Below are 11562 nucleotides of genomic sequence, written 5' to 3' on the forward strand. Positions count from 1 at the left end.
TATGTGTGTGTCTATTTTGTGGGCTCTCTATTTTGTTCAATTGATCTATTTGTTTATTCTCTGGTCAATACCACACTGTCTTGATTATTGCAGTTTGTAGTAAGTCTTGATGTTCAGTAGTGTCAGTCTTTTGACTTTATTGTTCTTCTCAAATATTGTGATAGCTATTATTTGCTTTACCATATAAACTTTAGAATTAGTCTGCTGATACAAAATAACTCTCTGGGATTTTGATTGGGATTATTTTGAATCTAAAGAACAAATTGGGAAGAACTAACATCTGGATAATGTTGAGTCTTCCTATCCATGAACATGAAACATCTCTCCATTTATTTAGTGCTTTGATTTTATTTTCCTTCAGAGTTTTGTAATTTTCCCCATTAGATCTTGTTAACTATTTTGTTGTATTTATACATGAGCAATTTATTTTGCAGCTACTTCTAGATGGCTTTGTGTTTTAATTCAAATTACACTTGCTTATTATTTCTATTAGGAAATTATACAAATTGACTTAAAAGATTACAATTGGCTATACACAAAAAAAGGCAATTGAACTTTTGAATAACCTACTATCCTGCAACCTTGCCTTAATACGAGTTTCATGTTGATTTTTTAAAATATTTCTACAAAGACTATTGTGTCACCTGTGAATGAGACAGTTTTATTTATTTCACTCAATCTGTATGCATTTTATTTCCTTTTCTTTTCTTATTGTTTTATCTAATATTTTTAGTGGGATATTGCAAATGAGTGTGGGGAAGAAACATTTCACTTTTTCTTGATCTTAGCATAAAAGCTACTGGTTTCTCATTATGATCTTAGTAGCAGACCTTTTGTAGATTTTTTTTGTGAAGTTTGAGAAAGTTCCCCTCTATTCCTAGTATGAGGAGAGTTTTTATAAAAAATGAGTGTTGTTTTGTCAACTGGTTTTTCTTCAACTATTGAATAATCATTAGTTTTTTTTCTTTAGCCTGTTAATGTGTTGGAATATATAAATTTATTTCAAATGTTGAACCAGACTTTACACCTATAATAAATCCCACTTGGTCATGGTATATAAGTCTTTTTAAACACTGTTGGATTTAATTTGCTAATTTTGCAACTATATTTATGTACTTTCTTTTAGTGATTTCGTCTGTTGTTGGTAATAGGGTATATTAGCCTTAGTCTCATAATATGATTTAGAAAGTATTTTTTCTGCTTTTCTCTACAAAAAAAGATTGTAGAGAATTTGTATAATTTAAATTTTTTTGGAATTCACAAGTGAACCCTTATGGGCTTTCTATTTTGAAAGTTATTAAGTATTGATTTAAATTCTTTAAAAGCTAACAGATGTATAAGTAAGAGACCTAGTTATTTTGCCTTTTTCTTTTTGTGTGAGTTCTGGTTATTTTGTCTTTCAAGGAATTAATCCATTTGATCTAGGTTACCAGATACCATAGAGTTGTTATGCCCTTTATTATGGTTTTAATATTACTGTTTCAAAGTCTGTAGTAATGTTCCCTTGTTGATTTCTATATTAGTAATTTGTGTTCTGTCTCTTTTTTATTATCATGACTAGAGCCATATCCATTTTATTGATATTTTTAAAGAATAAGATTTTGGTTTTGTTATTTTTTCCTACTGATTTCCTGTTTTTAATTTCATTGATTTTATTGTATTTGGTTTTTATTTTTTTTATTTTTATTTATTTTTTTGTCAGCTGACCAGTTTGGGGATCCAAACCCTTGACCTTGGTGTTATCAGTAGTACCATGTTCTCCCAGGTGAGCCCCTGGCCAGTCCCCAGTTTCATTGATTTTGCTCTAATTTTTATTATTTATTTTTTCTGCTCACTTTGGAATTAATTTTATTTTAGCTTCCTAAGGAAAAACTTAGATTATTATTATAGATTTTTTTCTTTTATAATATATGCATTTACTGTCACAAAATTTTTGTCAAAGTTCTGCTTTTCATACATCCCACAAATTTTGATTTTGTATTTTTATCTTTATTTAATTTAAAACATTTTAAAGTTTCTCTTGAGATTTTTTTCTTTGACCCACATATTATTTGGAAGTATTTTGTTTGATTTCTAAGTATTGGGAAATTTTTTACAGCTAAATTTTAGTTATTGGTTTCTAGTGTAATTCCATTGTAATCCGTATGAATGGTACAATTTCTATTCTCTTTTGCTTATTTTTATTAATCTATACATATATACAGTAAAATATATAAATACACTAACTGTGAGTGTACCACTTGATACTTTTTTTTTTTTTCGGTAGCTGGCCTGTTTTGGGATCTGAAACCATGAACTTGGTGTTATAAGGCTGCACTCTAACCCACTGAGTTAACTAGCCAGCTGATAAGTTTTTCAATAGTACATATTTATGGAGTACTACATGATATTTTGGTACATGTTTACATTGTGTAATGATCAAGTCATCTATCATTTCTTTGTGATGAGAACATTCAAAAACCTTTCTTTTAGCTGTTTTAAATGTACAATACAATATTATTAACTCTAGTCCCACTATGCAGTTGAACACAGTTCTATCTAACTGTGGCTTTATACTCATTAACAAACTCTTCCCTTTCTTCCATCCTCCTCTCCTCCCATTTGCTGGTAACCACCATTCTACTTTGTACTTTTATGAGAAAAGTTTTTTAAATTTCACTTTAAATTTCACATAAGTGAGAAAATGCAGCATATGTTTTTCTCTGCCTGGCTTATTCCACTTAAACATAATGTCCTCCAGCTTCATCCATGGTGCCACAAATGAGAAGATTTTATTGTGAATAGTTCTGTTATAAACATAGAAATGTGCATTTACCTTTGGCATATAGACTTTATTTCCTTTGGATATATACTCAGTAGTGGGATTGATGGATCAATCTACTTTTAGATTTTCTACTTTTAGTAGTATAAAGGTTCCTTTTCTGCCCCCCCTAACATTTTTGCCACTTATTTTGATTTTTTGATAGTAGCCATTGTGACCATTGTGAGATGATAGCTCATTGTCATTTTAATTTGCATTTCCCTGATCCTTAGTGATGTTGAACATTATCTCATATGTCTGTTGGCCACTTGTATACCTTCTTTTGAAAGTTTTTAATTTTTTAACAGGTTGTTTTTTTCTTCTTGTTTCTCATATTTATATTGGATCTGCCCATTTTTTCATTGTTATTTGGGGTTTTTTGTGAGTTTTTGAGTTTCCTACATATTTTGCATATTAACCCATTATCACATATTTTCCCATTTTTTAAGAGTCTCTTTGTTCTTTTGGTTGTTTCCTTTACAACCTGAAGCTTTTTAGGTGAACGTAATCCCATCAGTTCATATTTTTTTTGTTGTTGTAGCTCATACTTTTGAGATTTTATGCAAAAATTCTTGCCCATGCCAATGTCTTAAAGGTTTTCCCTTATGTTTTCTTGTAGTGGTTTTGTAGTTTCAGGTTTTACATTTAAGTCTTTAACCCACTTTGAGTTATTTTTTTAATATGGTGAGATGTGAGGATCTACTTTTCATTTTACATGGATATCCAATTTTCCTAGAACCATTTATTTAAGAAGCTGTTATTTCTCCATTGGGTTTCTTCCATTCCTAATTTGTCTAAAGTTTTTATCATAAAGGACGTTGAATTTTATCAAATGATTTTTCTGCTTCTATTGAGATGATCATGTAGTTTTTGTTCTCCATTCTTGATGCAAGTTATTATGTTCATTGATTTGCATATGTTGATTGATTCTTGCATCCCTGTACTGAATCCACTTGATCCTGGTGAATAATCTTTTTGATGTGCTGCTGGATTTGGTTTGCCAGTATTTTGTTCAGAATTTTTGCATCTATATTTAGATATAATATATATAGTTTTCTTCCTTGGTCATGTTTTCTTTTCCTTGTGTGTCCTTGTCTGGTTTTCGTATTAGGGTAATACTGGCCTTGTAGAATAAGTATGAAAGAATTCCCTCCTGCTGATTTTTTGGAAATAATTTGAGAAGAATTGGTATTAGTTCTGTAAACAAAGCCAGGGATAGGGGAGGGCCATGGGCCTCAGCCACACTTCTCCAACCACTGCACTGCACCCAGTGATGAATACTGAGCTGCCACTGGACGCTCAGTGCTCCCAAGTTGGGGCAGTGGGAGGCCAAGAGCTTCAGCCACACACCCTGACATCTGCATGAGCCAATGCTGGAAGCCCCTGTTCTACCCTGCCATAATGGGGGGGGGAGGCAAAGGCCTCAGTCATGCCCCCTCCCTCCTTCTTCCACCCTATTTCACTACCCCTTCCCTTCCCCGCTCCCCCCCCAACTGCTTCATGACATCTTAGAATGTAAAAAAGATAATATTGATAAAGAAAAAAAGAACTCTGAGGAGGGAAATCTATGCAAAAGTGATGTTCAAATTTCCAAGTAATTCCAGTGGTACATACCACAACTGCTTCACGACATCTTAGAATGTAAAAAAGATAATATTAATAAAGAAAAAAAGAACTGTGAGGAGGGAAATCTATGCAAAAGTGATGTTCAAATTTCCAAGTAATTCCAGTGGTACATACAGCCACAATGTAGAATCACAAGTTTAGAGCAGATATTCTCAAAGAGTGCTCCCTGGATGGACAGCTTCAGCCTCACCTGGAACATGTGAAAAATGTGAAAAATGTTGATTCTCAGACCCTGCCCCAAATCTGCTGGGTCAGAAACTCAGGGGTGGGGCCTGGCTATCTGTATTTTAATGAGTCCTCTAAGGTATGCTGATACTTAAGTCTGAGAACCATTGGTTTAAAGGTTTCTAGGCACACATTCTCTAAGGGGTTTTTCGTTTGTTTGTTTCTTTGTTTCCTATTCTCTGGTCCTCAGTGATGAAGGTTTGAGTTCTTCATACTCCTCAATTTGTGTCATATGGTCATCAGTGGCTTGTTTTCTTCCTATTGTTTTAAACATTTTATCACATTCAATCCTTTAATTTTCTCAACGAGACTGTAATAGAAGTACATTCACTTTTGCGTGTGTTGTATGGATTAAAAAACTGAGCCTCCGGAAGAATCATTTCTGGAGTGAGGGCTTCTACTGAATCTTGGGTCTACCACCCTGTAGTCTGCCTTTGAAAATGACCAATAAAAATACAAATGAGCAGATCCTTAAGCTGTTGACAACCAACCTTTCCGTTGACATTACCTGTGAATAGAAGGCTGGGAAGCAGGACCAAAAGCTATGTGAACTGATTGTGGAGGGCCCCTCTGACACAGAAGACCAGGCACTATGGGAGCAGGGTTACTGGGGGCACCAAAGGAACAAATGGAGCAGGTGCTGTTCCCAGCAGCCTCAGACCCTATGGCTCCCATCGCCAGGCAAAACAGTGTTCAGTGTTCTCTGAAGGAAGCTCATCCCTTGGGGGAAAGGCTTTTGGAAAAATGCCTGTTGAGATTTGTGGCACAATTTGGGAGAATGGCCACTGCTAGACAGTAGTGTTACAAGTAGAGCAGAATGGCTCCTTTATTAGCTGCAGTAAAAGGAAAATGAACATAGGAATGTCTAATCAGTAGTGTTTGTGGGCTGTGGTTTCTTTGTTAAAAGAGTCTTGGGAATGGACCGTTAAATTTCTAGCTCCCTATCTGTATTAAAAAAATTGTGATTATATCAGTCTTCTTTTCATGTTTACCTGGTAGAGGCTACATCCACATCACAGCATTTTGGCAAAAAATAAAATAAAAAAAATATGTATGTAAGGGGTCTTCGAAATGTTCATGAAAAGATTTGTGTTATCTTTTAATTACATTTTTCTGTGAACTTCAAGTTAAGGCTTTTAGATATTTGAGTTTCTAATATTAGACCCTGAAAGGAATTAAGTTCTTGATAAAAAACTTATTAAAATTTGTCTTACAGTAGATAATGGACTTAATTTAGGCACAATATGAATGATCAGGATGATTACCTGTAAGAAATGTGTCAAACTCTTACCGTTTTGAATCACAATGTTATTTTAATATTCATTGCAGTCCAGCAAGGCAAGTTCTATTCTTATTCTCCTAAAAATAACTAAGGTTTGCACAAAGAGGTGGAGTAACCTGCCTTGACATGGTGAAGGAAGGAGACACAGGCGTCCTGGTCTAATCTCACCACTGATTTTAATGCCAGCTTCAATTGTTCCAGGCTAGTGAGACAAAATAGAGGGGCATTTATTCTGTAAATAATTATAGCTGAATAAAGTTTAATTACCTCTTGGTGTCTGAAATGAATAAAACGGTTTCTCAATAGTTTAAAGAGAGATGTATAGTGAATATCTCTGTGTCTGTGTCTATGCTGGTTGACTCTTTTTAGTTATTAATATTATTTCTTTACGTTCTATGATGTTGTTGTGGAACAGTTGTGAGGAGGGGGAGAAGGGAAAAGGGGAAGGAAATAGGGTCGGGAAAGGGGGAAGGAGGAGAGGCTGGGATGAGGCCTGTGGCACCCCCCTCATTCCTGCAGGGGAGACCAGCGGGCTTCCAGCAGTGTCTTGGTGATTGCTAAGCTGGGAGCAGATGTCAGGAGAGTGTGGCTGAAGACTTCGCTCCCCTACCCTCCAAGCTTCGGAGACCAGGGCTCTTCTTGCGGTGGCTCAGTGGTCATCAGTGGGCTGATTGCCGGTGTTGGAGGGGGCATAGCTGAGGCCCTTGGCCCCCCACCACCCTGGCTCAGGAGAGCCCAGGGTGATTCTTGCAGTGGCTTGGTGATCATCACTGGGCTGGTTGTGGGTGTCAGGGGAGTGTGGCCAAGGCCCAAGGCCCACCACCACCCCAGCTCAGGAGAGCCCGGGACATATCCTGTGGCAAATTAGTGGTTGTTGCTGGGCTGGTTGTGGACACTGGGGGACATGGCTGAGGCCCCCAATGCTCCCTCCTCCCTGGCTTGGTAGCCCAGGGAATTTCAGTCCTTCTAGGTTTTATCGGTGTTCTTTGGTGATGTGAGAATTTTACTAGTTAATACCAAACTTTGTCTCTGGTCTGTGGGTATTTTGTTTTTTCTTCCAGTTCTGTGTATTTGCTGTTCCTACCACTTAAACTCTGCACTGAAACTAATTTGTTGTCCTTTGCTTACTTCCCCAGTGGTAGAAATTTCTGTGGGGACCAGCACTTGAGCTCTGTGGTTGGGCTAAATTGCTGCTTTGCTGCTGATTCCCTGGGGAAGGCTTTTTGTGCTGCTCAGGGTATAATGGTTGACTTTATAGGTACTTGACCCAGTACCTCTGGGTTATGTGGAAACTCTGGTCTGGTCCTGAGTCTTTTCAGCAAACTGCACCCCTCGCAGTGCTATATTCCTGACCAGTCTCCACTGAACGGTCGTGTGCTGACTGGGGAGCAGATCAGATGTCCATGCTCTGCCCCAGTGTTCTCCAGGTAGGCCCATCTCCCCACCACCTGTGCTCCAAACACTTCCCATGGGGCAGGCCAGGTGCCGGTCCTTTGCGATGATGCACCAGCCTCTGAATGGCTCCTTTTTATCAGTTGTTGTGGCTCCTCGCTCATATGTGGGTCTATGGGAACCCAACTAGTAGTCTTGTTGTCCTGGGGGCCACCAAGGCTCTCTTCTCCCATGCAGCCTCCAAGAAAATTCATCCAAAGGGCACAGCTGCAGTTTTGGCCAGTTCCTGCTCCGTGTGCTCACCAGGTCTAGCCTTGAAGCATGTGGGGCTCAAAACGGTAGGAGCAGTTCTTTCTTTCATCGTGGCATCTCCTGCTTCACATACTCCATAGGTCTCTCCTCCTCTTCGTCTGATCCATAGCAGCCCCAGCTTGGCTGTTGTTGCTTTTTAATAGTCATAAATTGGTTGATTTGTGGGAGAGAATGGTGCTGGTGACTGCCTATTCTGCCATCTTGACTGGAAGCCCCTAAAAAATTATGTTGGTTGACTTTCACTTAGTGACATTTGGTGCCTTTGTTCAGGGAATAAACCATGTTGCTTTATAAATTGAAGTAATAGTCATAGTTAGTTGACTTATTATTTATATTTGTGTTATTTCTGAAGTTCTATATCAACTAGCAGCTATAAGATGATAACTACAAAATTTTCTATGTTCTCAATATTAGCCTATATCACTTGCTAAAGAAAGAACCAATTTATGGCTATGATAAGATTTAGCACCCTGTGAAATAAACCAGAATTGTTACTGAGAAACCAACATACAAAATGTGCATGATGAGTCCCTCAATTAAACTTGTCTGTGCTCTCTGACTAAATGTTCACCATTGCTCATTTTTCCCCTCTGCTTTATCTTACTTGGCAAAACTTTAATCAGCCTTCTGCTTTTCCTATGGGCCTGTGAACTTCAGCTTGCCCTCAAGCCTGAACAAGCACTAGAAAACATATCAGCTTATACCATTCTTGTCTAGATTGGGTTGTTGTAGTTTTCCTTTGAATGGAATCATTGTTGTGTCTTTGATGGAAGTATTTCTCCCTTTGGCACTCAGACCTCTAGGGTAGCAAAATTTTTTTGCTGGATGTGAAAAAGAGGGTCAATAGAAGTAATACTAGTTGTGCTACTCTTAGTTTTACCACTCTATTCCTGGACTGATGAGTCCTTGCTATGGGAGAAACAGCACCATATATTGGATGCTGAGTCAGAGTCTGTGCATCCTTCTGTAGAACTTTGTCCCAGTTGTGAAAGCTAATACTACTTATTGGTATTACCAGTAATACTAGTACCACTAACACCTGGTACTGTAAATGACTTTTCAAAAGGCCATTTCAGCATTCTGTCAAGCCAGCTGCTCCAGCATGGTGGGAAATATGATAAGATGAGTGGGTTTTATGAGCATAAGCCCACTGCTACACTTTATTTGCTGTGAAGGGTGTTTCTTTGATCAGAAGCAATGCTGTGTGGAATGCTGTAATAGTGGATAAGGCATTCAGTAAGTCTACAGATGGTAATTTGAAAGAAGCACTGCATGCTGGTAAGGCAAATCTATATGTCTATTTCAGTAACAATAAACTCCATTATGGAAGTGGTTCAATATGATCAACTTGCCACCAGGTGGCTGGTTGACTTCCTTAGGAAATGGTGCCATATCAGGGTCTGTCTTGATCCCTGCTTCTGGCAGATTGGGCAATCAACAGTTGCCATAGCCAGATCAGCCTTTGTTAGTACAAGTCTATGTTGTTGAGCCCATGCATAACCTCCATCCCTGCCACTATGGCCTCTTTGCTCATGAGCACACTGGGCAGTGACAGAAATGGCTGGAGAAAGAGGCTGACTAGTATCCACAGAACAAGTCATCCTATCCATGTGATTATTAATGTCCTTCTCTGCTGAGGTCATCCGTTGGTAAGCAGTCAAATAGGACATAAATATTTTCAGTTTTTTTATATCCAAAGAGGTATATCCACATACCTCTTCCACTTTCTTGTTGCCTATTTTCTTTTTTTAATTGACACATAATTGATTATACAGGTTTGTGGGCTACAGAGTTGAATATTAATACCTATGTCCAATATGTGATCAATCAGGATAATACGTATATTCATCATTACAAAATGTAATCATTCTTAGTGAAATTTTACCAATTTCTTGCCAGCCCCCAGTCCTCCTCCCCTTTCCCACTTTAGGTGACCTCAATTTTGTTCTCTCCAAATGGAAAACTCAACATATTCTTGTGATGTATCTTCCTTTCTTTCTTTTTTCTTTATCTGTTAATTTTTTCAGGTCCCACTTATGAGTGAAGACATGTAGTATTTCTCTTTCTGTGCCTGGCTTATTTCACTTAACATAATTTTCTCCAAGCACATCCATGTTGCTGTGAGTGGTAGAATTTTATTCTTTCTTATGGCAGTGTAGTATTACATTGTGTATAAACACCACAATTTCCTTATTTAGCCATCCATTAATGGACATTTAGGCCAGTTCCATCTCTTGGCTATCATATCTAGAGCTGGGATGAACATGGGAGTGCAGGTATCCTTTCGACGTGATGGTTTCCATCCCTTTGCGTATATACCCAGCAGTAGGATTGCTGGATTATGTGGCAGTTCTATCTGTTATTAAGGAAACTCCATACTGTTTTCCATAATGGCTGTACTAATTTATAGACCCAATAACAGTGTAAGAGGGTTCTCCTTTCTCTGCATCTTCACAAACATTTGTTATTCTGTCTTTCTGATAATAGTCAAACTGGGGTGAATGATATCTCAATGTGGTTTTGACTTCTGTTTCCCTGATGCTGAGTGATGTTGGTGTGTCAGATCGTTATATCAGATGTATGGTCTGCAGATATTTTCTCCCATTCCATAGGTTTGTCCTTTTATTCTGTTGATTGTTTCCTTGGCTGTGAAGAACATTTTTAGTTTGATGTCATCTCATTTGTCTACTTTTGCTTCTGTTGCCTGCGTTTGGGATCATATACAAAAAATCATTTCCCAAACAAATGTTGTGAAGCTTTCCTCCTGTTTTCTTCTGGTACTTTTACAGTTTTGGGTCTTACAATTAAGCCTGTAATCAGTTTTTAGTGATTTTTGCAGGTGGTATAAGAGGAGAGTCTAATTTCATTCCTCTGCATATGGATAACCAGTTGTCCCAATACCATTTATTGAAGAGACTGTTCCTTTTCCCACTGTGTGTTTTTGGGAACTTTGTTGAAAAATCAGTTAACTGTAAATGCTGAATTTATTGTGGGCTTTCTATTCTGTTCTACTGGTCTATGTGTCAGTTTTTGTGTCAGTACCATGCTGTTTTGATTACTGTAGCTTTGTAGTATATTTTGAATCAAGTAATATGATTCCACAAAAAGATCATTGTCTTTTTGCTCAAGATTGTTTTGGTTATCCAGGGTCTTTTTGTGGTTCTATATAAATTTTAGAATATTTTTTCTATTTCTGTGAAAAATGTCTATGAAATTTTGGTAGGGATTGCATTGAATGTGTAGATTACTTTGGCATTATGGACATTTTAACAATATTGATTCTTCAAATTCACAAACATGGAATATCTCCATTTATGTGTCATCTTCAGTTTCTTTCATCAGTGTTTTATCGTTTTCAGTGTACAGGTATTTTACTTCTTGGATAAATTTATTCCCAAGTTTGTTTTTGTTTGTTTGGGGTTTTTTGGTAACTATTGTAATGGATTGTTTTCTTGATTTCTTTTTTCAGATCGTTTGTTGTTAAGTATAGAAATACTACTGATTTTTGTATTTTAATTCTATATCCTGCAACTTTCCTGTATTAATTTGTTCATTCTAACGGTTTTTTGGTGGCACCTTCAGTGTTTTCTGTATGTAAGAAAATATCATCTGCAAATAGGGACAGTTTCACTCCTTCCTTTTCAATTTGAAAGACTTTTATTTTATTTTTTCTCTTGCCTAATTGCTCTGGCTAGGACTTTCAGTACTATGTTGAACAGAAGTGGTGAGAGTGGACATTCTTGCCTTGTTTCTGATCTTAGAAGAACAGCTTTCAACTTCTCCCCATTCAGTATGGTGTTAGCTGTGTGTTTGTCATATATGGCCTTTATTGTGTTGATGTACATTCTTTCTTTTTCTTTCTTTTTTTTTTTTTTTTGTCTTTTGTCTTTTTCCGTGTCCGGCAACGGATCACAACCCTCAGTGT

The sequence above is a fragment of the Galeopterus variegatus genome, unplaced genomic scaffold (genome assembly GCF_000696425.1).
Source record: "Galeopterus variegatus unplaced genomic scaffold, G_variegatus-3.0.2 Scaffold9713, whole genome shotgun sequence".
Lineage (NCBI taxonomy): Eukaryota > Metazoa > Chordata > Mammalia > Dermoptera > Cynocephalidae > Galeopterus > Galeopterus variegatus.